Consider the following 27,668-nt stretch of genomic DNA (forward strand, 5'->3'; position numbering starts at 1 on the left):
CTTTTACTTTTGAGATGTATATGCCAAACAGAAAAAGTCTCAGCACCGAACCCTGGGGGACTCCATTGGTGACTGGTCTCTTCCCCCGTTTTGATCTCCTACATCCTGTGAGCCAAGTTGGCAATGCAGCTGGTGATGTAAGTGTTTGCTCCTACACTATTCATCTTTTGTACTACACCTGAGTAGGGGATTGTGTCAATAGGCTTGGCCAGGTCAAGGTAATGTGGTGTGAACTGTTTTATCTTCATCCAGTGCTTTGGTAACAAGAGTAAAGTTTAAAATTTGCCCATGATTTTGAACCTTTCACACTTTCCTCTGGGCTGTTTTAAAACACATTTTTAGGGCCATGCATACATGTATGCATTCCTTAATTCACCTTCCTGAGTGTATTAAATTATATTCCTTGTATAATACAGCACACTTTAAGTTATAGCGTATTTTAATTTTATTGTGTAAACATTTTTCCAGTAGGCAATGAAACAAAAATGCATTAACCAATAATAACAAAATTGCCCTATTCAGAACATTTCCATGATAACAGTCTACTTCCACACACAATTGCATTTTAAATTTATATTTTGAACATTTTTCCAGTATGCAATGAAGCAAAATGCATGCATCAATAATGATAAAACTACCCTATTCAGAACATTTCCATGATAACAGTCTACTTCCACACACAACTGCATTTTAAATTTATTGTTTGAACATTTATCCAGTAGGCAATGAAGCAGAATGCATGCACCAATAATGACAGAACTGCTATTCAGAACATTTCCATGATAACAGTCTATTTCCATACACAATTACATTTTAAATTTATTGTTTGAACATTTTTCCAGTAGGCAATGAAGCAGAATGCATGCAACAATAATGACAAAACTGCCCTATTCAGAACATTTCCATGATAACAGACTACTTCTACACACAATATATAAATACAGAATCACAGTAGTGTAAGCCATAGGCATGTTGCACAGCTCAGCTTCTTGAACTTATTTTCAGTTGGGAAGGGGGGGGGGGGCAAAAGGCCAAACACCAGGAACACATTTTAAACATTGCTTGTATAATTTTGGAAAGTTGCTTGCATAAAATGTTGCGTTACCACCATGCATTTCACTGCCAAGTCTTGAATCCAGAAGCCTGTGCACTACAGTCAGAGCAACATACCACTAAGCTAAACCAACAGTTTCTTGAACGACAGGAAGACAAACTTAAATAGCTATCATATCATTTAGTGAATTCAGTTCTCACTTCTCACCATAGCTCTCAATCTCAGTTCTCACTTCTCACCATAGCTCTCTTAGCACAAAAATATTGAACAAAGCCAATAATGGGGGAATACAGCCCCAAAATAGGGACACATTTCACATACTGATTTTATAACCTTAGAAAATTACTAGAATACAAGGTTTTGTTTTAACATTACTGAAAACCAGAGGAACAGAAAAATGTGAGGCATAAATTCACAAGTGATGGTGGCTAGGGATTTTAGGCTCTTTTTATCTGTACCCAAGGTACAGGGTTTGAGCTTGAGTACCTCTAGCCACCAGATGTTTCCTGTTGGGGGCATTTACACACACACACACACACACACACACACACACACACACACACACACCCCTATATAAATACAACCGAGTGCACGCACTTGAGTTTGCAGCTTCCTCTCAGCCAATAATACATTCTGCAGTAATATACAAATAAGTCCATTCCTTCTCTCAGCAGTACAATAGAGCAGCAGCTTACTCCTGGAAATAGCAACAACTTGAAAACTGTCCGTTCCCACCCAGAAATATATGCGTGCTGTGTGTGATGATGTCACATCAGCTAAAAGCACAAAAATAATTCAAATGGACGAGGGTATGATCTGATCTGCAAAAGTGGGGGGCTTCCCTCCTCCCTCGCTCTATGGTTCTGGTGCCCATGCTATTCTCTGTCTCATATCCCCTACTTAGAGGCAATCTCTGCTTGACTTACAAAGCCATGTCTGACTCAGCTCTGTTAGAAATGCTACATCTAAAGAAATCCCACTCTCTCCACACCATCCAGAGACCTCTACCTCAATAACCCAGGGACTGCCCATGTTATGGCATAGACTTCCCATACATGTCAAACAAAGCACCTCACTGGCCCTCTTCAAGAGAAATTTTGATGAGTGGATGGGAAATAGAAAATTCACCCCGGGGTCACTCCAGTGGCTCTACTCGACAGAGGCACTGGGAACTAAGGTTGGGTGGCACAATTCTAGGGTAATCCTATGGGCTAGGCTTGTAAAGGCTCCAGGGCCATTAGCCTAGTACACACCTATGAACCTATGTGACTCAGAAAGGTCAGAAGACCAGCTCAACTTATGTGGTAAACAGATTTCAGATACATGCATACATGTATGAATGAGTGAATGAATGAATGACTAACTAAACTACAGACAAAACTTTAATATCAAAGACGTAAAGATGATTAAAAGCTAACACTAATGCCAAACTGTTGACCTGGTAGGGTAAAAACTCGAGTCACATATATATTACCATTCAGCATTTTATTTGCTCATATTTTACAAAATGCCAAGATGCAATCAAATGAGACACAGCCTTCGATTTGAAAATATACTGATTGCTGATTAGCAACCGATTGCTGATTAGCGTTCATTGTTACTTAGTACATTATAATATACTCAACTAAAAGTGGTCATATGCTTTGAAAGCTATAACTCAGTACGATATCATCTGAAATCCTGATTCTTCTATTTTTTAATCTGATTACCGCTAATTGATAAGCCTACAGCAGCTACGCCTCTATTCCTCTATTTCCCCTTAGATGACTATTAATATGGTCATCATATTTTGTGTGATGCTGCTGTTTTTCTATGATCTAAGTGCAGCTATTCATGTTGGCATTTACAATGATTGGGGATAAACTGTTGTCTCCATTTATATGAGTATAGTTTAAGAGTCTTATTCTACCTTGGTGTCATATATAAGGAGGTTGTTTTATGTCTTTATTCTTACAATGTACAGACAATCTGAGAAATAGGGGGAAACATAGCATGTCTACAGCTAGTGAGGTTTGCCTTTATTGGATTGAATGCACTTGGAAAGACTTAAAAAAAGTAAAAAGTCACAAGAATTCAGAAGCTATGCAGCTGAAACACTAATTTGCCATTTAATTTCCATTTGGACATATCCCATAGGCCTTCACTTCAGGAGTTTAAGGTATTGTACAATGAAGGGTTGGTTTAATGGTCTAGGCAGTTACCTCATAGACACAAAGTACAGGGTTATATTCTTCCCTTTGAAGAGAAATTTCCTAGACTTAAAATTGCCTGTAAGGTCAGCTAACCTATGAACATGTAGAATTTTTTGGTTTTGAACATTTTACTGTTCAATCAAGTGTCACTAATCCATATACATACATACATATATATATATATATATATATATATATATATATATATATATACACATATATACACACACACACACACACACACACACACACACACACACACACACACACACACACACACACACACACACACACACACACACATATATATATATATATATATATATATATATATATATATATATATATATATAGGTTCATATGTTGGTACTAGGCTATTGGCCCTAGGGCCTATACAAGCCTAGCCATAACTATTCCCTGGCTATTTCTTCCCAGAATATTTACTTCCCTGGTCCCCTGTCGAGCAGGGCAACTGACATGATCCCTGGGGTGAATTTCCTATCTCCCATCCAGTCGTCAAAGTTCCTTTTGAAGATGGCCACAGAGGTGCTCAGCTTGACATGTATGGGCAATCTATTCCAGAGTCTGGGGAGTCTCTGGGTCAGGAACCTATCCCTCCAGCATGTTTTGTTCATTGTGATGATCAGGTTTAGATCCCTGGAGTGTGTATCTCTGAGGGATTGGGATTTTTTTACGTGTAGCATGTCCAACACCTCTGGATTTGACATGGCCTTGTATGTTAAGTAGAGAGCGCCTCTGAGTAGGCGATACGTGACAGAGTATAGCTGGAGTTTTTTTAGATGGTCAACATAGGGCATCTGATTTAGGCTTGTGATTCTTTTAGTGAGGTATTTATGTTGCCTTTCCAGTTGTTGCAGATGTCTTGTGAGGTAAATACAAAGTGGGGCGTTGTACTCTATAATGGGTCTAATGAGGGATGAGTACAGTGGGACAATGACCTCCTTTTTTTCTGGATGAAAACCCCTTAGTGATGAGGTGTGCCACATAGAAGGATTTCCTGACTGTTGTGGCAATGTGGTTATCGAAGGTGAGACCACTGTCCACCTGTGCCCATAAGTCCCTTATCACACTTTTGATGTTTAGTGTACTGCCACTTATGTAGTAATTTATGGGTACATGTTTTTCCAAAAGGGGATAACTATATATTTCTTGGCATTAAGCTTGAGCCCATGGCTCTGGCAACAAACATCTGTTTCTGTAAGGCCCTTTTGTAGAATATCCACATCCTCTGGGGATTCAATAATGGCTCCCAGTTTGCAGTCATCTGTGAACTTTGCTAGCCAGAGTCCCTTAGTGCTGACCTGTACTTCAGAGAAGTAGATGCCAAACAAGAGCGGCCCCAGGACTGAACCCTGAGGTACTCCGCTTGCTACTTGTCTGGAGCTGGATTTTGAGTCGGCTACTTTTACAGTGTGGGTTCTGTCAGTAAGCCAGTTGGCAACCCATCGAGTGACGTAGGGATTAATGCCCAGCTTAGTAAGTTTATCTATGATTCCAGAGTGGGGCATGGTGTCGAAGGCCTTGGTGAGGTCCAGGTAGGCTGTGTGGACTGCCTTGCTCTCATCCACGACTCTGGAAACAGATTTGAAGAAGTCAATCAGGTTGAGGAGACAAGATCGTCCCTTTATGAAACCAAACTGGTTGGGGTCCAGTGTTTGAAAGTTGCCAATGTCTTTGTTTATAAGTTCCATGATAATGCATTCCATGGCTTTGCAGCTCAGGCTCATCAGACTGATGGGACAGTAGTTCCCAGGATGCAAGATGGATCCCCCCTTGTGGAGTGGGATGACTGTAGCTATGCGCCACTCATTCGGCATGAAGCCTAAGGTGAGGCTATGATTAAACATGACACTTAGGTGAGGTGCCAGTTCATTTTGTAGTTCATGTAGTACACAGTCTGGGATGTCGTCTGGTCCCATGGATGCTATTTTCTTAGCTTTGGAGAGTGCGTTTTTTCCTGTGCGATCATGATTACCGGAATTTGGCAATCTTTTGGTATTGAGATGGGCCCTTTAGGGGTTGAGAGGGGGTGACATTGGCACTGAATTGATCTGCCAGGATACTGGCAATATCCTTGGGATCAGTATATTTAATGCCATTCTGTTGTAACTCAGAGCAGATCTGAGCATTGTCATTTAGATTCTTGACATAACCATAGAATGCCTTGTGGTTGTCCTTGGAATCTTTGGTAATTTTACTTTCGTAACTAGCTTTGGAGGATTTTATGAAGGATCTCAGCTTCTTACTGAGGCTGGTAAGGGAGTATTTTGCATCCTGGGATTTTCCTCTTTTCTGCAACAGTTTCTTCCTTCTGTTATATAGTTTGTTTATGGCAGGGGACCACCAGATTGGCTTCCTTTTTTTGAGGAGAGCGTCTTGGTTCTATTTGGAATGGCATGGGTGGATGTGCTCGTAGAGTGCCTTAGTGTAGGATTCAGCAGTCGAACTTTCAGTTCCCGTCTGCATTGGTGTCATGAAGTTTGTCACTTCTGACTTGAGTAGCATGAAGTTAGCTTTGGAGAAGTTTTTTATGGAGGTTTCTCTACTGGGGGGGGGGGGGGATGTGGACATCAAGGGTTATTAGCTTATGGTTAGACCTGACCAACAATGGGGTGACCACTGGTGTGGAGCATTGATCTCCCATGTTGTTAATGACCAGATCTAGGATATTTGAGCCCCTGGTGGGACTATGGATTAGTTGATCCAGGGCATTGGAATTTATGAATTCCAAGAACCATTGAGCAAAGGTGTTGGCACCCGAGTAGTTTTCCCAATTAATGGCAGGGTAGTTGAAATCACCCAGTATTAGGGTGTTTGTTTGTATCTTAATATTTTCCAGTATGTTTAGAAAGGTGTAGTGAGAATCTTGAGGCATGGTGGGTGATCTGTAGCAAGCTACAGTTTGGATTGCAGTCTTACCTAGTGTTAGTTGCACCTGCAGAACCTCAGATGCATTGTGTTGGGCAACTAGCCTGGAGGTGTGAATATCCTTGGTGAATATGGACACTCCGCCTTTAGTGTTATGGTCCTGGTCTGGTGGCCGAAGAGTGTGGTAAGAGTTGTAGCCTGGTATTGCAGGGGTGCTCTCTGGAGCCTTGAACCAGGTCTCAGTTACTACTGCACAGATATCAGTTTTCTCCATTTTTAGGAGTGCCTCGAGAGAGTGCATTTTGAGGTTTACACTTCTAGCACCGAGTAGCATTATCTTCAGATTTTGCATGCTTATATCTGTTACAGTGGTGGTTTTGTCCTTTGAGCCTTGCCTAAAAAAGGCACTATAGGGGTAGCATGAGCCTTAGCCAGTAACCTGAATCCCAGGGGCGACAGGTGCAGACTATCTCTGGCAAAGCATCATGGTCTGTCAATCATGTCGTCCCAGGCAGACAGATACAAGATCCCCTTTGAATGACACCAGATGCTTAGTCAATTGTTGAAGTCAATCATTTTGTCCTTATACTGTGGTATCATTCTGGGCAAGGCAAGATGCTACTCAGGGCTAGGGTCATACTTGCCTGGGCCGCATGATCTGAGGGCTCTTCCATGTCTCTTTTCATGTAGTCCAAGGAGGTGCATCTCAAGTCATTCACTCCAACATGGACAATGACAGAGTTATATTTGTACTTGTGGAGTGACTTGAGTGCATGCGTGATGTGGTGGATCCTGGCACCCGACAGGCAGCTGACTGTAATTTTCTCCTTGTTCACTCTGGTGAGTGGGACATCAGTGTGCCTGCCTATAGAGTCACCTATGACTAAAGTGTTGGGTAAGTTGTTTTGCCTTAGGGGCTGTTGTTGGGTGGCACACTGGTGTTGTGAGTTATGTGACACTTTGGTTGTGATTGGTGTCTGTTTGTTTTTCAGCTTCGGAGGTCCTTGTTGCTTGGGGAGGTAAATGTTAAGGGCCTTCGCATAAGTGGGTTTAGTGTTACTATGTGTGGATGTTGGTGGAGTGAGTTTTGAAGGGCTATGTGTTGCTTGAGGTGTAGTGCAGCTGTTAACCTTCTCCTATTGACTGTCTAGCACAATCTTGGGTGGAGAGAGCTTTGCTTCCAGTTTGGCTATGTAAGTGCATCTCTCGCAGGTTGTAGTGTTGCGTGGTAGAAGGAGAGGGTTGTCTGTGTACATGAGGCAATTGCTGCATTGCCCCAGTATGCCCAGATTCAACAGGTGGACAGGAGAAATCAATGGAAGCTGACCCATGGTTATGCCTGGTTCAGTGTCTCTTTTGTAAAGTACAAGAGCTGTTTTGCCTTGGCAAGGTACTTTGCAATTATAGGCTGTTTAGTGCCTACTATTAATTTCTCCTTTTTAACAAGGAGAGTTGAGTGCTTGTATCAGTTTAAGGCTTACTAGTGCTTTCCAGCAGGTTTTAGAGCAAGTGCTAGTCACAGGGATTCAGATTTTAGTGCTTGTGACGACCGTGCCCTGGCCCAGCAATCAAGGAGCCTCAATCCTCACCACTAACACCAGGGAGGTCGTCTCCTAGGAGATTAAAGGATAACTAATACACACAGTAAAGTACAATATCCCTTAAGTGCATACAGAAGTCACAGTCAATCTGGGGCTGGTTGCTTCCTTGCTCACCAGGTCCCCAATAAGACTCCCCACTGGCACAGCTATAGGGTCCAGGTCCCAACCTAACTGGGCAAGCTAAAACCTCCAGTACCCTCTCTGTCCAACCAATGCTTCGTGTCCCTGCTCAAGTAGCTGACACAACACACACACAATTTGAGATAAGTATTTATACAACTTCACAGACACTCCTGGGAAAGGCTGACACAGATTCTCCAGCTGTTCCCCTTTACCCAGACTATACTGTAGTAATTACTGCCACCACCCAGTTAATAATATCAGCTACTAAAAGGCCCTTAAAAGGGTGTCCAATTATTACTGTGCAATATTAATATCCAATGGTAATGTGACTATACAGTCTAAGGCTTATTGGAAGGGCTTAGACAGTAAACTCTATAAATATATAATGTACTCTAAAGCATACTTCATCTCTACACAAAGCAGCCACAGGTAGAAGGTTTTAAAAATATTTGATAATAAATAATTAAAACACAAGACAAATCTACTACACCACAGGAATATCTAAGAGTTCACAGATCACACAGAAACTTAAAATAATACAGTAGGACAGGTCTGGTTTCAAAGAAAAATACCTAATTAATCTTTACTAGCTTCAACTATTCCTATAAGATATCACAGTGCTACAAACTTACATGTGAGCATAAGCAGAGTGCTGATACGTTAGATGTCCAGATGAAAATACCTCAGGTCTCCTGTGAGAAATAGTATTTAAACATTACTAACAAACATGTCTCTAAGGCCCTCCCAAAATTACATAATTTTTGATACTTAGGTTTTCCCAGTATTCATATTGCATCATCTTAACACCTGGTCTGAGTTCTCAGGCCACAAACTACATTATTTAGCAATCTAACACCTGCACAGAAACTTACAACAAGAGAAGACATTTCACATGTATATACTAACAGAAACTAAAGCAATAAAGCACCTTCCATATCTAAATTCTAGTCATAAACTTTAGCCTTAAAACAATGGGCATGAAATCTTTATCCAGCCGCCCTCAGGCCGAATTCTAACATGAAAGGATACAACATGCTTCACTGGGCCAGTAGAGTGCAATGTTGTCACATATTTTGCAGTTCCACATTTCACAGTGTTTTCTTAGATTTAAAACCACAAGCCAGTATTTTACATTTATTTATACAGTTGATAGAATTATATACTAAATTTTATTTGACTAGGCTGGCAGCCTTCGCCCATCTCTCCTCAGTTGTCACAGTGCTACTACTGAGAAACCAGCTAGTTTTAAGGGAAAGTTTGAAGAGCAGACCTTCTGGCACTGGGAATAGTTTAAAGTGCTAGACTAATAAGCTAATATAAGTGCAGGAGAGCAGAGAACTAGCAGGTCTAAGGGAAAGAATTAAAGAGCACCGCTCAGAAGCTTACAAAAAAGTCCTGAATACAGCAAATCTGTATCTGGCCTACACTAGTGCCAGGAAAGGTAGGAAACAGCCTTTTTTTTGTTTATTAGTAGAATGTGAAGAGACAGAAGATGAGATAATTCAAAAGCTAAAGAGTTGGGCCTTTGCTAAGTTCTCACTACTAACAGTAGAATGAGCTGATGTAATGTGACTGGTGGGGGGGGGTTGTCTAGTATCGACTTTATACCAGAGGCGGGCAACTCAAAGCCACCAAGACAAAAAGACCACAAAAAGAACTGAGAGAGTGGGTGGGAAAAATACAGTTGTACAGATTACAGAGATATTAAATCAAAAGTGCAGACAATAAATGAGAATAAACTCTTAACTTTTTTCAATATCATAGCTGGCAGTAGGTCAGTCTCTCTGCAGAAGCCTGAGCAACAGGTATATCTGATATAAAACACTGGCTATTTAAGGCACAGGATAGAAACCAGACCAATTATCTAAACAATAACAGATGTAGGAATACCTTGGCTAGATAAAACCAGTTCTGTAAACTTTCTCTCACTAAGAAAACAGTTAGGCCTCTAGATAAAGGATTTCACTGCAAACTGAAGTTAACACTAAGAGATATTCAGCTATATCACACAAGAAAGAGAGTAAAAACAGTTGTACAGATTACAAAGATATTAAATCAAAAGTGCAGATAATAATTGAGAATATATGTGTGCGTGTGTGTGTGTGTGTGTGTGTGTGTGTGTGTGTGTGTGTGTGTGTGTGTGTGTGTGTGTGTCTGTAACTATATATATATATATATATATATATATATATATATATATATATATATATATATATATATATATATATATATATATTTACGTGTGTGTGTGTGTATATATATATATATATATATATATATATATATATATAAATATATTTATATATATATATATATATATATATATATCTGTATGCTGAGATCTATATAAACAAAACACTGGCACTCTTTTGCGTATGCTCTAAGGAAAATAAACATTTTCACAGGAGAACAAGCCCCTTCTGCACCCCCTATACCACTTGCAAATTATATATATTTACTCTGAGAGTGCACAACCCCAGGCTGAGGCATATTACCCTACCCCAAGGTTAGTCGATCTCAAACACCTGCTGACCATCTGTTCTGTTGACCAAAGCATATTGACAATAGAGATGATGACATTAGAGCATTTTGCTTAAGTGTACCACTCCTATATAATTGTTTCTATAAAGCTTCAAGAAAAACCTTGCTAAATTAGAGCATTCACTGTGTATTACTGTAAATATCCTATAGTAGACACCTATGGGAAATTAAACTTTAAGGGCATACCAGTATTTCAGTTACATGGCTTCTGAATGTCCATTACTTATCAAGTTTATTTTTCAAGTGTTTACCTCTGCATTCAGACCAATAAAGCCAATTCTCACTAGCTGCAGACATGTCTTGTTTTGCACTTTCTCTGAGCTCATCAGTATAGCATAAGTGGATTGTTTGGCTATACTTTGGAAACTCAGAGCTTAAGACCAGGTCTGAGGTCCATAAACAATAAAATGTCTGCAAAATATCCAAAACAGCATCCAAATTAAAGGTGTAAAATGTCACATGAACAAACCATTGAGTAAAACCACCAAGAAAGACACAGCTAAACTAGAGTCTTTATTTTGTGCTACAACAAACCGACTGAAACACTGATATGACTTTAAGGAGCCATTTGTATATATCTAATGGGCCTCTACTATAAGCTGTTTAAGGTATTACGTAGTGAAAACTCCAGCTGGGCCTTTCATTTATGTATGTGAATATACATATATATATATATATATATATATAGATAGATAGATATCTATAGGTGTAAGGCACAGGATCATCTGTGCTACCTTAACTTTCACTGATAACTGTTTGGTCGATACTTTTTGATGAAGGTATACAGATGGCCTACAGTTGTGGAGATCAGTAATTCTCAGGTAAGGGGAAACCATTTGCATTTAGCTTGCTGTGCTCTGGGTGATGCCTGGAGCTTGTGCACAATGTATCAGTATTTTGTAGTTTTCACGTTTTCACTTCAGAATTCTGTGTGTTGCACACTCAGTCTAGTGCCCCCCCCCATATATATATATATATATATCTTTATATCTATGTACATATGCATATACATAAAATATATAGATAGATATACATATAGGTTCATAGGTAAGAAGTAGGCAATAGTTCTGTAGACTTCAAGTCTAGCCAAAAGCCCCTATTCAAAATTTCCCTCTAGCCTCAAGGAGGACACGATAGACTGGGAGGTAATTTGAGGCTGGCCATCCAGTTATCTAGGTTTACCTTGAAGGCGGCAAGTACGCTACTCCGCTTGATATGCAATGGATGATTGTTCCAGAAGCAAGGGGTACATTGGGATATGAATCTTTCAAGTTGATGTGTCTTATTTATCTGCTGATGAAGGTTTAGTTCTTTTAACCAAGTATTTGATGTAGTGTTAGTTCTGCAAAGGAACAGGAAGTCTAATAGGGTTGGATCTTTAATGGCACAATAAACCAGACATAGATCTCCATGAAGGAGTCTATGAGAGACTGAAAACAGAGAAAGGGCTGACAGGTCTCTCCTGATGACTAAGATTTTTGAGGCCTCTGATCGTTTTAAGTTTTGAATTTCTGAGGTTTCTCTAGGTGTGATATGTTTAGATAAATACAGGACAAAAGATAAATTATATTCAATAATAGATCTAATAAGATATGACTAAAGAGGAATTAAGACTTCTTTGGATATAGCCGAGATGCCCTTGGAAATTAGATGGTCCAGATAAAAGGCTTTTCAAACAACTACGGAGACCTGATGACCAAATGGTAAGGAATTATCAATAAGACTGCCTAGATCCCTTACAGCAGTGTCTGAGTGGGTGGGTGCATCTTCTACATAGAAGGCGATACAGTTTTATTTACCAGAATTAACTATGCTACATTTTGTACATTTAATTTGAGACCATTGTCTTTGCACCAGTTGTTAATATGATGCAACCCATGCTGGAGTAATTGCAAGTCGGTTGAAAATCTAATAACACCCAATTCATAGTTGTCTGCAGATTTAATTAACCATAGATCAGGGGTGTTGGCCTGAAGGTCTCTGAAATATATATCAAATAGGAGAGGTCCTAGAACTGTGCCCTGTGTTACAGTGCTGGTAACTTTTTGCTTTCAGAAAAGACACATGCTACTGTAACCATACAGGTTCTATCTATCCACTGTAAAATATAACTGCATTCAGATTTATACAGTCTGTCAATAATGCCTGCATGGGGAATAGTATCAAAGGCCTTGGACAGGTTTATATATGCTGTATGCACTGCATAACCACTGTCTACTGCTTTGGTTACTTTTTCAAAGAAATTAATGAGATTAAAGTGGCAGGACCTCCCTTTGACAGAACCAAATTGAAGACGGTCCAGGGTTAAAAAATTTGATTTTCAAAGTCCAGATTAATGAAGTCTGATATAATATGGTGGATCTAGGACTTTTGCATGAAAGTGCAAAAGCCCGAATCCAATACCACCGAACACACTTTAACGAAAGTGCTTTCATCGAAAAAGCGCTTTCATTAAAGTATGTTAAAAAAAAACACAAAATCTACTTGAATGAAGACGGGCAAGCCCCCCTAAACCCCCGATGTGGGGGGCAAACCCCCCACACCCCCCTACTTTAATATTCTCACTCCGAGGTTGCACTACAGTGGGGAAAAGAGAATTTTCCCTTACTGCACTGTAGTACGACTGGAACAACAAGCATACTTACGTGAAAGTGCTGCTTCGATAAGCAGCACTTTCGCGCAAGTATGCTCACCGAATTGGGATTCAGTGAAAGATGCAGTCAAACATCTGCATGGATCCCAACATGGTCCATAGCTTTACATATGAGGCTGGTGAGAATATTGGTTCTATAGTTACTAGGATCCGTAGTTGAGTCACACTTGCAATGGAGTCATAAAGTTCTATATTACGATATCAAATGATAAAAAGAGTGAACGCTCTTTTATTGAGCACTAAAAGTCAGAAGCACTGAATGCCGAACACATGGAACAGTGATTTTTTCTACAGGAAAAAAATCACGGGGCCGTTTACGGGACTTTGCCATTTCCTCTACTGTGGTGCAATCTTGGAGTTGGTATATTTAAGTAGGGGGGTCTGGGGGGGGCACATTTCCTGCTTTCAGTTTTTATTGTTCGATAAAAGACTTTTTATCATTCCACATCATGATATAGTCCTGAATCATAATGTTTGTTTTTCAGGCTTCAGGACTGTAACAAGTGCAGAGATTTAGATTAAAGATGATAAATAGGGGTTCAAAAAGGACATATTTGGCACTGATAATCAGGCAACCCTATATGTTATAAGGGCCCATGGATGAAGTATTCTTAGTTTCTGAGAGGGCTGACAGTACTTCTTCCATATTAATTAAAGGAGATGGCTGGGATTGTGGAACCTGTGGAATTGCTAATAGTGTAGGCAGATTAAAATTTGCACTCAATTTATTAGCTAGGATAGTAGCTAGTTCCTTTCGGTCAGGGAGTGTATTATTATTGTGGAGTAGCTATAGACATTGCTGGGTATTAATTCTTAACTTCCTGGCATAGTTAAAGACAGATTTGCAGTTATTTTTAGTTTTAGTGGCTAATTTAGGTTCATGCACAGCTTTGAGCTTCCTAAGGGTTCCCTTAAGCTCTCTGTTAGTTTACTTAAGTTTGCTCTTAAGGTAGGCAGGTGGTCCACTATTTCATATTTTTTTATGATTAACTAAGAGTCAACCTGTCCATGTTCATTGCTGCAGCATACTTGTTGCCATTCAATAGCAAAATAAAACTAAATATTCAGTTAACTTGTGTATGTGAATCTTTGACTTTTAATGGTTAGAACTGTATAGATATGAGCAATAATATTAATTAGTTTATCATCCTGCAGAGTGTTTCTCAGAAGCCTTTTGTAAATGTTATATTTTTCTGTCTGCTAGCATTCTCATGTAACTCAAAGTAAATACAGCTGCCAAAATTCTTGGGTATTGCTCTGATGTATCCTAAAACTAATATAGGACCTATAGTGACACAGATCAGTTTCATATACTGCAGCTGTAAATGACAGTTTCATACAATAGTCTATTGATGATACATGTTGACACAAGTCTGCTACTGTGGGCCATCCAATAAGGTAAAACTGTGTCTTGACTTTATACTTTTACTTAACAGGATTGCCTTATGGAGGTATGAAAAGTTCAAGGAGATTCAAATTGTTATACTTACTGATTGGCCTGGAAAGCCTGTTGGCCCTGGTTGACCATCCGTTCCTGGGGTTCCATCCATTCCTGGTCTACCTGGAGGTCCTGGAAAACCTGGAGGTCCTGGATCTCCCTAGACACATAAGAGAATAAACAATATGTTTTAACAAAATTGATGCAATATTACAATAATCCACATTCCACCACACTGATGTTTTCTAACATGTTATATAAGCAGGATCATTTTCTGGATTGAGGGAGGCTAATGGTAGAATGAAAGCTATCTGTAGGTGGGCAAGAGCAGCTTTGTTTTATATTTTACTGAATCTTTTTAGTCAAGAAGTTAAGTAGGAGGTAAGAAAATACAAAAATGATTTATGATATGTGTCAATACATTTAAAGGCAAAAAGAGCAAGCTGAATGATTTCTAGAATATGGTTTATGAAAAGAATCTGTTCAAGAACAAAAAAACAAAAAGGGTGAAAAAATAGAAAAAGGCTACATTGGAAAGGAATTGTAAATTTTTGTCTGAGTTACTTAATTATCCTATCAGAAAGCATCAGAGTTATGTTGACACACAGAGAAGTAGAGCAGGTTTCTAATTTGGAAATGAGGATGCAGTTACTAGAAAGCATGTGGTAGTGACAGAGATGTTCATAAGTTCATAGGTTCATACTTGGCTATCTGCCCTAGGGCATTTAGTTTCATGTTTCATGATTATCAGCAAAATCTGTATTGCATGCAGACTGAGGGGAATATGAGAAGTTGTTTCTTGACCAAGTTTGATCTATTTAATTGTTTATGGCTGTAGATATTGTATATAGTTTGCATTCTTTTTATGTTTAAATATACATAAAAACTTAAAGAAATAATTAGAGTTTTGATTATTTGAGTGGGTTCGGAGCACCACAAATAGCAATGTGGCAAGCAGGATTGATGAATCCTGTAACACAGGATGAAGTTTTGTAAGTATTTCAAGGGCAGTCTTCAGGGTAAAGTACCAGGTAGTGATGATATGCCTATAGACTTGTGGAGAGCTAGCAAGTAGAAAATTCTTCCATGTTTGTTTACACTCTTAAATTAAGTGACTGAAATTAAGGAGATATATTGCTCCAGCAAGCTGTAGGCAGTGACAGTTAAACTTAAAAAGGGTAAAGGACCCATTTTGCCTTCCTCCTACTCTAATTCTGATTTTAACCATACTATGTATGTTTTCTTACCTGTTGAGCTAGCAATATATGCACGTAACTTAAAAGTAAATGGTTACTGTGGGTTGTGAAAGGCAGATAGATGTTTGATAACATTTTGAAGATTGCACTGTTTATGACGGTGGCTCATCAACACAAAGAACTGGTTGTAGTGAGTTTAGATTCAGAAAAAGTATCTGAAAGAGCTAAATTGTATTAATTATAAGTATTGTTGCAATTTGTGTTTAGTGAGGAAATTGAAGACAAGACTATGGTGAATGATGTAACGTCTACAGCTTGAGTTAAAACTGACTGTGTTGTCTTTTTCTTCTTGTTTTTTTCCACTAACCCACTATTTCTGACCAATGTCTTTAATCCTGTTTGCTTTTTAATTTGAATCTTTGGCTGTGACAATCCAAATATCAGATTTAAATGGGTTTTAAATGAAACAAAAGGAAAAAAAATTTTTTTTTTGAAAAAAATGCATTCATTTATTTGACAAACCCTGAATGTGTTTTGGGTTACCTTTTTAAGTGTTCATGCAGGTTTGTTACTTTTTTCTGGGTACACAATTAATACAGCAGACACTCCAATCATAGAGGAAAATTTAGATATTAATGGGAAGCTACTAACATAAAATATTTGGGAAGTTTGTTGAAGAATGTACTTGAAAGTTCATTATTAATATCTATGAAGAACTGGAGAAAAGTCTAAAGAGTTCATAGGTTTGTACTAGGTTAACTGCCCTTGCAAGTCATTTTAAGCCTAGCCAATTATCCCTTGGGAGACTCAAACCCTGCACCTTTTGTTTGTAAGGTAAACACCTTAACCATTAGGCCACCCTGAGATCAGAAAGTGTAGAATGACAGGTATAGAACTGGATCAGATGATGTTGACCTATGACTTTTTTGTGCTAGCATTATTATTATTATATGTCTTAAGTCTTTTCTGGAAGATTTACCAAGTAATTTCTGTAACCTTCCAATAATATGGTACATGACTTTAGTTAGGCTGGGGATAAAGCACAAAGTCTTGGGAAAAGCTGATTTTGTCTGGAGAGAAAGAAAGACAACATTTTAGAGCTTTATATCAAGCACTAAGTACCTTTGTGAACTATTTAAACACAAGTTGTAGCTTTTTAGAATTTATATCTACCATTTCAGATTCCAGCATTGATTTTTTGATGCCCAGATTATTAGGGAAGATACTGGCATCGTGTACCCACGATTATATCGAAAGGAATGCTATCTGCCAACCTATTTACATCGTGAAAGCATGCATCCTATCGTCCAACCTATTTACATCATGAAAGCATGCATCCTATCACCCAGCCTATTTACATCATGAAAGCATGCATCCTATCGCCCAACCTATTTACATCATGAAAGCATGCATCCTATCACCCAGCCTATTTACATCATGAAAGCATGCATCCTATCGCCCAATCTATTTACACAGTGAAAGCATGCATCCTAAGCATGTCTTTAAAAATATTTTGAAGGGACAAACACTAAGGAACAGCAGGATCACTACTCATGATTGTGAACTAGAAGAGAGGTTAGACATTGTTAAGAAGGAGTTTTTAATAAGAGGCTATAAGGAAATGTACATTAATTAGTGCATGATGAAGTTAAAAGGAGCAAGAATAGCCTGGGAAAACCTTATCTTTCATTACCACATACATGTAATCATAAGAAGGATAGTTTAAGTAAAGGGATACTGTTTTCACTTACCTATTCTACAGATGATCATGGTATTAGGAATATAATATGGAAACACTGGCATGTGTTACAGGTGGAACCAGCTCTAGCCCATTTAGTAGGGCCCAGTCCACTTTTTGGTTTCAAGAACAAACACTCTTTGAAACGTAAACTTTGTTATCCTAGGAATGGCGGAGAGACATTAGATAATACAGAGGAGATTGGCACAAGGAAATGTGGCGCTTGCTCTTTTTGTCATTTAATCAACGAGTCAGCAATATTTGTACATCCACACACTGGCAGAACACATAAAGTTAGGGCAAAGGCCGAATGTAGTACAAAGAACTTAGTGTATATTGCGCTATGCACAGTCTGTGATCAGTTTTACACAGGCAAAACAAACAGGCATTTAAGGGAGAGAATGAGAGACCACCTGTACTGTGCATGCAGGGGTTTAATCTACAGTGCCATAGCTGAACATATGATTGAGAAAGCAGAGAAACATATTTCTATGTTCTCAGTGTTAGAAGTTATGCCCCCTAGTGTTAGGAGAGGGGATTTGACCAATGTTACAGAACAGGTAGAGCTGAGATGGATATTTAGACTGAGAGTACAGCAAGACTATGGGTTGAATAATTATGTTTTCAAACAACCAGCCTTAAAATCCAGAAGGGTGAAGAAATAAGTTTTAAAACGTTTTAAAATTTTGCAGAATTTTATTGTATTGTAAGTTTTTTGTGATGTAATGAGGTATGTTTGTAAAAATAGTTTTTAAAGTAGACAGACTGCTAATGACTTAATTATGCTTAGTTTTTGAATTGTACTACTATCACGTAATCATTTACTTATTAACGATAATTGTCTGTGTGTCTATTGGATGGGGTGGCTTAGGGGAATAGTATCTTTGTATTTAGTTCATGGCACTTTAGATGTTGATTATGATCTGAAGAAGCAAAAGTGGTTTGCGAAAGCACTCATCATTTTTTATTAAAGTCTTGGCTTGTTTTGTCCACTTGCTGTGTTTTTTTTGTTGTTGTTTTTCTATTGAATATTTTAGAACTGAGCAGTTTATTGCAGAGGATTTCCTTTTTCTTTGTGGCTACAAATAAAAGGAGACAGATGATGATTATAGTAAGTTTTGAATTCTGTGACACTTTTGGAAACTAAATTAAGTGTATTATGAAGAGGATTTACTAATAGTTTTCAGTAAAAATGATAGGGGGTTCCTTTAGGAAGTTTTAAGTTAAAATAGAATGAACATATTAAGTATTATAGAAAACATGTAGTAGCTTAGGGAAGTCATGCTGTAACAGTGTCAACACATCACTCATCAGAGTGACTTGATTTTTGAAAAAAATATTAATATATTCTTACCAGTCTTGAGAACTATGACATAGCTACCACATAACGTATTGCAAACAGAACAAACCCCTGGTTGCGATGGTCCACTACAGAAGTTTAATAAGAAATCATCGGTATCCTTTACTGTAACAACATGAATGGTAAGAGGATGGCCAACAAAATGATTGCAGTATTGTTAAAGATCCACCCCCTTCAGTTAAACAGGGCATGGGAAATATTTAAGCAGTGGAGTCCTAGGCTGACTGGGAGACCTACACAGCTCTATGCAGGTTATAACTAAAACCAAGCTAGGCCAGATATAATTTTTCAGGTAGGAGCACTAAACTTCCATAGATAACTCAAAAAGATGTTGCAGTGAAATTAATTACTGTTAGAAAACAGTCATACAAAATTGTTTCATTTTACAGGAGAATTACCCAAGCCTTTCATTACTATTTTTGATATTTAGCCTCCCCAGTTTCTAAACTAGAAAGTTCTGTCTCTCGATTATGCATTTAACAACATTTTAAACTTACCCATTGCATCACTGTAAGACATACTATTCAGACATTCATAAACTCTTAAAATGATTTACCCATTAAGGAACAAAAGGTCCAGATCGTCCATTCCTTAAGTTTTTAAGGACTTACGATATGTTTCTGTCCTCTCCCCTTATGCATCTATTAATGTATTGCTCACCTTAGGTATTTTTCTAATAATGGAAAAAAATCTAGAACAGAAGTCCATCTCTCAAATAATATAGATGCTAACTCTATAGGTAGCCATAGACAAAGTTCTGTATTTTATGCAAAGCTTTTATCCCCTGGCCTTTGTTGAAAATGGGAGTTGTGATCAGTCAGACTTTCCCAGTAAACAAAACTTGTTCCATAGGAACAAGCTCAGGGCAATCCCCAGAAACAAACCCACATGGTGGAACCATGATATCAACAAGCTTTAGAAGAAAGAAAAGAATTTTCACCAAAAGTAAGAAGAGTCATTCCCAAAATGTTAGAGTCCTTGTTGCTGAAATAAACAACTCGGAAGCTTAATAAAATCCACCAAAGCCAATTTTGAGCCTAAAATATCTACCCAAGCCCAAGGCAATCACAGCACATTTTTTAGTTATGTTTGCTATCTCAAAAGAACAACACAGCAAAGTTTGTGAGCTGATTGTGATGTTGTTACCTACACTGTAGTTGAAGATAAAGCAACCTTATTGTCCAATACATTTAATTCTAACTTTACCCCTCCCTCTTCTCCATCTGCCCTTCAAGATATAACTGAAACTGGCTTGCATCCAGCTATCGCAGAACACCAAGTCTTCACACGCCCTAACAGCACTGTTCAATCTCAGCCTCCATACAGTTTTTGTAACAAGAAACGGTCATCCCCCAGCATAAGGGAAGGCCTTATAGAGATCCAGGCAATTACAGACTCAAAAGTCTGACCAGCCTCATCTGTAAAGCCATAGAAAGAATTGTTATGGAACTAATCAATGAAGACATATAAAACCTCCAAAGACTGGACCCATCTCAGGTAGAGCAGGTCATTCTTACTCAATCCGGTGGATTTTTTTGAAAAGGTCACTAAAGCAATGGATAAAAGCAAAATGGTACACATTGCATACCTTGACCTGACCAAAGCTTATGACACCATTCCCCACTCAGGCATAGTAGAAAAGTTAAATAAACTGGGAATAACCCCCTAAGTGACCCACTGGATTGCCAGCTGGCTCAAATATAGGATGCAGGATATCAGAATAGGGGAAGTTACCTCCACAAGGAGATCAGACACCAGAGTATCTGTCCAGACCCATGCAATAAGTTCAGTGCCAACAGAGGTACACTACTAAAAGGATATGAGGCCTAAACAACATGTCCTACATGGACTGACTCCAAGTCCTGTCATAGTGCTTGGTATCTTACAGACTGATAAGATGTGACCTATGTCTGGCACACGAGACATCCTCTGACCCAATACTCATGGATTTAATGCACATCAGCGAGTCAAATGGCATCAGAAATACTCAGTCTAGAGATCCAAACCTCTTCTGCTACATCAACAGAATGGTTTGGAGGGACAGGTATATCTCACAGAGGATACCACTTCACTGGAACAGATTCTCCATCTACAAAAAATTAAGTTCATCCCTGTGCATATTCAAGTACAACTTTGATCTGTGGCTGAGAAACAGAAAATTTACCCCAGGACTTCCATCTCTACTTCTAATGGAAAGAGTAAAGATGAAAAGTGTATAAGGACCGAGACAAAATCCTTATAAATAAATAAAAAGATGTCCACCAGGCTGAGAAGGATATATGTATACTTTAATAACACAAAACAATAAAATTATTTAAAAACTGGTAAGCACTTTCACAGCACTTCCGCTCCATCAGACCATAAAACAACAATAACTCCAAATCTTTAAAATAAAGCACCTCTACCAATCAAGTAAGAGAGCGCAAACACATGACATTATTTAATAATGTAAGCCCCTGTTTTTAAGGGCTGGCTTTAAAGAGGCAGCATTATTAAGTCTAGGATAAGCACTTACCTTAAAATCTAAAATCCATCTCAATTCTAGATATTCTGTTTCATTAATAATGTCACCTTCCCTGATATCTTTACTGACTTTCTGAAAAACTAAGAATTTAAAATGGCGGATGTTGCCTACTTCTAAAACATGTTGAGCTAATGCATTTGTATCCTTTCTATTACGTATATCATTGATATGTTCCAGTATTCTTTTCTTCAGTGTATGGTTTGTTTTCCAAATATAAAACATATTACAGGCTGTACACGGCACCCAATATACAAGGTTCCAATCTCTAGAGTCTGCATAAAATCAAAACTCTTAAATTTTCTTGAGTCCTGGGATGTACTACTGAGGTAACTGACCAGATGTATTTGCAAGCCTTGCAAGATCTGCAGGCATAAGTACCTCTGCACTCAGAGTGTGCCCTATCATAGTTGGTACATTTATAAGATAGTTTTTGCTTCAGAGATTTATTATTCTTAAATGTAAAGTGTGGTGCCTCCCTAACTACTCTACTAATGCTATCATCGGCCAGGAGAACTGGCCAGTTTTTCTTAACTATATCACACCCTCTATTGATATCACTAGAATAAGTCAAAACCACTCTTCTTAGGTCATTTTCCCCTCTAGCTCGCATATTCTCTGTTTCACTTGTTGGTCTAGTAGAGAAGTAGGGTTTAACTCTATTACTACTCACTTGTTCAATTGCTCGCTCTATGTCTCCTATTCTATATCCCCATTCTAGTAGTTCAATACGCAAAGTATCGAGTGCTTTATCTCAAGTATCTGGGTCTGTATGCAATCGCATATCCCTGAGAACCTAATTTTTAACCACGTTTCTGGGGATATGTCTGGGATGCATACTAGTGTTATGCAGGATGTTGTTTTTCCTGTATGGTTTCCTATACATACTGTGTCCACACCATCCTTATACTCACACTAGTATCTAGAAAATCAATATTCTCCATTGAATGATGCATAGTTAATCTAAGAAAAGAAGTGGTATTCTGTTGATAGTCAACAAATTGAACCAACTGTTCATACTTCATACTGACCATTCCAGATGAAAAAAACATCATCCACAAAGTGTCTGTAGAACCTTACATGTTATACGAAATGAGAGTCAGTAAATACTGATTGTGACTCCCAATAGGCTATGTTGGCATACGAATTGGCACAAGCCATGCCCATTGCAACTCCAAGTTTCTGTAGGAAGTAGTCTGTTTCAAAGATGAAGGCATTGTTCTCTAATATTAGTCTAACAGTGCACAACTCAACCCCACCTTCAAGTTAGAGAATGTACTGTTTATCAAAAATATTGTAACACTTTCTATCCCTACATCATTGGGAATGATTATAAAAAGTGAATTGCCATCCTGGGTCACAAAGATAACATTATTTAAATCTTTTGAGTCATTAGACCACTGGTATAGGTCTTGCAAAAATTGCTTAGTCTTTCAGACCACTAGTAGTAGATTCTAAAATCAACCTAAGTTGTTTTTCTATATATATGGAAATTGGTTCAGTTATCCAACCTCTGCCTGAAATTATAGGTTGATAAGGAGGGTTAACACAGTCATTGTGGATTTTTGGCAAACCATAAATGATTGATATCTTCGGATGATCAACCGAAAAATAGCTGTATAAACCATAATCAATCTGATTTGTCATTAATAAATCATACAGATAAAAAGTATACCTGGTTATAATTCCTGTAACTTGAAACCTTTCTAACTTGGTGTAAACAGCCTCATCATTCAACATATCAAACATTTTCTCAATTTACATGATCTTATCTAACAACACTATCCCACCACCTTTGTCAGCTGGCCTGACAATAAGTTGTTGCGCTTTCATTAATTCATTAAGTGCTGCAATTTCTTTAGGTGTCAGTTTATAAAAACACTTCCATTGTACTCATTTAAGAAACATTCCCTCAAGTCCTTCTCACATAAATTAACAAAAGCCTGTAGAGGAGGTAGAGACTCAGGGGTAAAAACACTTGTTTCTTTAAAAAATCATACACTTGTTTTTTTTTCCAGAAAAATTTCTTTAAGCATTACATTTCTTGGAAACAGTTTAAGGTCCAGAAAAACATCAGTTAAATTTGTTCTGACTGCAGGCACAAATAAAAGGCCTTTGTTCAACACTGCAGCCTGTTCATTAGTCAAAATATAAGTTGAGAGATTAAAAATCAAGTCACCTGTTTCCAGTTTCTTATGTCTGGTTTCTTCCTTTTCACTGAGGTATCTGACCCCATCCTGGATCTGCACCTTCTTCTTTCCTTCAGCATATGGTTTGTCTCAGGACTCAAGAAAATTTAGAGTTTCGATTTTATGCTAACTGTACAAATAGGAGCCTTGTGTATTGGGTGCAGTGTACAGCCTGTAATATGTTTTATATTGGGAAGACAAACCGTACACTGAAGGAAAGAATACGGGAACATATCAATGATATACGTAATAGGAAGAACACAAATGCATTAGCTCAACATGTTTTAGAAGTAGGCGACACCCACCATTTTAAACTCTTAGTTTTACAGAATGTCAGTAAAGATATTAGGGAAGGTGACATTATTAATGAAACAGAATATCTAGAATTGAGATGGATTTTAGATTTTAAGGCAAGTGCTTATCCTGGCCTTTATAATGCTATCTCTTTAAAGCTAGCCCTTAAAAAGAGGGACTTACATCATTAAATAATGTCATGTGTTTGTGCTCTCTTACTTGATTGGTAGAGGTGCGTTATTTAAAAGATTTGGAGTAATTGTTGTTTTATGGTCTGATGAAGAGGAAGTGCCTCGAAAGCGCTTACCAGTTTTTAAATACTTTTATTGTTTTGTGTTATTAAAGTATACATATATCCTTCTCAATGGAAAGAGACAGCTCACAAATGCTTTATCCCATGCATGGGTCACCTCAAATTATCTATGGTATAATCTCTGTTAATCTCATTAGGGGTAATATACAATTACTGACCATGGGATGGTAAGGACAGTCACTCACCAAATGGTATAGGTTAATTCAAACACAAAAAGGGAAATTGGCTAGGCTTAAAATGGCTTGCAATGGCAGCTAGCCTAGTACTTAGCTAAGAACTTATAAAACACATTAATTAATTAATTAATTGTTGGAATACTGCTAGACAGGGAGTATTATAACAGGTGAAGATGTGTCCTGATTTCATTAGTCTTTTTTACTGGCATTCAGTATAGAATCAAAATGAACATAGTCCCTGTACTGATTTCCTAAATGTAATGAATATTATTTATCAATATCTATAACGCTGAACTCATGGTAGTTGGTTCTCTGGATTTAACTAAAGTGTGTGATGCTGTCTGACACTTTATTATTGTAGGAACTTGCTCAGTTTGGTTTCGATGGTGTAACCATCATCTGCTATTCTATTTACATCAAAGTTCATTTAGTGCACCTACAAATAATAGAACATTGTTATCCTCTAGCGTTATAAAAACATTGCTGCCAGGCTCAATTCTTGAGCCATTTGCTCATGTCATTGTCCATATGTTCCATTAAAATCCACAATAATTATTTCAGTGGTGTTCTTCCTACAAATGATCTAGCTATATTGTTGGGGTATGACTTTGCCTATATCCACAGGTGGTTTATTAACAACAACAACAACAAAACATAAACATATTTTTTTGCAAAACAAAAGTTATTATTTTCAGAATGGAACCAGACTAACCAAGGTACACAAAAACTTGAGCTGTTCTGCCATCAATTTGCAAATACATATGAAATATAGTAAATGTTGCATCTTTTGTAATGTGGCTGGACTCATGTTGTCTTCCTAAATCCACATAAAAACACAAGAGAAGGTATGTGTAGTTATCTAGAAATGTTTCCTTGTATCCAAGCTTTTAACTACAGAATCAAGGAAAACAAATGGCAGTGGTATTGTAATACTTGTTACTGAATATGCACTGCCATAGCTCTTGGAAGCACATCATAAAGCAAATTCTGCTTAATAAAATTAACCATTTATGGAAGGACCCTTCGAGGTGGAACACCACTATGCATCATTAGAAAAGGACATCTGCTATACTTGCTTAAAGTCTCATTCTTAACAGGTCATTTGATCTTTGAATTATTTCCATTTACATCCTTTTAACAAGCATTTAATACAGTATTGTGCTCTTATTTTACTTACTGAATTGTTCATTTATGCTGCTGTATTTTAGGAACATAATTTATAGGTGCTAGATTGTTATTGAGTAAAATGACTAGCAGCTTAAAGTGCATGGGTGTTATTAGCCCTCAATTTTCCACCTCCCATTATATGAATGGCATTGAACTGGTTGCTGTGGATGACAGTAGTTGATCAAATTGCAGGTATTTCCTATATATTTTTTTCATTTTAATCAGATTTTCTTTTATTAAATGTGCCATGTATTACTCTAAATATTGTAGTGACTTGCAGCTCTGTTATCAATTGTATTGACTACTAATGCTTTTAACTTTCAGTGTAACTAGGTTAAGTCTTATAAAGTACCATGGTGCCTAACACTATCACCAGTTCAGGCTAACTAACTAACAGAATGCATACATGCATGCATGCATATATACACAGATGTAGAGAATAAGGAAAGTACAGTTTTGTACCTACCATAAATGTAGATGTTCGAGTGCTAATACAGCTGCAGTCATAACAGATGGGTTCTCCTGCCGTCAGGCGGGTCCTCGGTCGGCCGAATTCCAAAGTCTAGGACCGGCGTCGGTTGTCGTCGCTTCTTCCCTGACGTCAGTGCGACAGAGGTATAAAGGAACCAGCCGACGTCATTTTCTTCAGTTTTTCTTGCCCCAGATGTCAGGTGCCCCCAGAAGGAAGTCAATACATAAAGTTGTGTAATAAAGCAATGCAATATAATCAAAATGCAGTAGTTGCAAGCAAATACACCATAAATGAATACCCCAATCAGGTTGTATGAGGAGGTGTTAGCCAATAGGCCTGTCCCAAGAGGGGAAGGAGGGAGGGAAACCTGGACTGCAGCTGTATTAGCACTCGAACATCTACATTTATGGTAAGTACAAAACTGTACTATGTTCATCATGCATACAGCTGCAGTCATAACAGATGGGTAGAATCCCAAAGCTAAGAAGGGGTGGTAGGCACTAGGTGGAACTAGGAGGAGCCAGGATGCCCTGCAAGACTGCAGTGGCAAAGCCTGCTCTAGTTTTGGAGTATAATGGTACGTGGTAGTGCTTGGAAAAGGTGTGCACAGAACTCCAAGTGGCTGCTTCCAAAATATCTTTGGTAGGAACTCCTCTGAGGAAAGCTGCAGAGGTAGCTGTGGCCCTTGTGGAGTGAGATCTGATGCCTGTAGGTACAGTTTTGCCATGAAAAGAATAGCAAAAGCGTATGCAGTGGGCTATCCATTTTGAGATTGTCTGTTTGGAAATTGGCTTTCCTTGAGCTCCTGTAGCATAGGACACAAAGAGCTGTTCTGATTTTCTGAAAGGCTTTGTTCTGTCCAAATAATAATGCAGTTGTCTGTGGATGTCCAAGGAATGTAGTAATCTCTCCCCTTTGTTTTGAGGATTAGGATAAAAGGTAGGTAAGTGTATGGCCTGATTCAAAGCTACCCTGGATACCACTTTTGGCATAAAGAACGGATTGGTTCATAAGGAAACTCTGTCCTGATGGAAGATGATAAAAGGCTGCACAGCCATGAGAGCTTGTAGTTCTGAAACTCTACGAGCTGAGGTAATAGCCAGAAGGAAAGCTGTTTTCCAGGACAAATATTGCAAATCTGATGAGGCAGCTGGCTCAAAGGGAGGCAAGGTCAGTTTTTCCAGAATGAAATTGAGATCCCAAGCAGGTATTGGTTGTTTCCTTGGGGGTTTTACATTCTTAGCCCCTCTGAGGAACTGTCTTAAGAGAGGGTGATAGAATAAGGGTGGATCAGTGTTGTATTCTGCAGAAATGGCTGAGGCATGGATTTTGATGGAGGAGAATGAAAGTCCACTGCTTAGCAGCTCAGCTAGATACTGTAGTATTTGAGGTAGATTCAGTTTTCCAGGATCCTGGCCCTTTTTCTCATTCCAGACACAAAACCATTTCCATTTTGCGGAGTAAGCTTTTCTAGTTGAATGCCTTCTGGCCTCCAAAATGACATCCTGCACCTCCTTGGAGAGTAGGGTCTGCTGTGATGCTAAGGAATCTTCCATGCGGCTAGATTGAGTGTTTTTAGCTGGCTGTGAAGAGTTTTGAAGCTGTGCTGAGTCAGGAAAAGAGGCATTAGAGGCAGGGTCCATGGTGGGGAATGCATCAGGCTCCTCAGGAGTGGGTACCAGTGTTGTCTTGGCCAGTCTGGAGCAATGAGAATCATCTTTGGTCTGTCTGCTCTGGTTTTCAATAGAACT

This window comes from Protopterus annectens, chromosome 10.part0 (assembly GCF_019279795.1).
Source record: "Protopterus annectens isolate FY-2018-M chromosome 10.part0, PAN1.0, whole genome shotgun sequence".
NCBI lineage: Eukaryota > Metazoa > Chordata > Ceratodontiformes > Protopteridae > Protopterus > Protopterus annectens.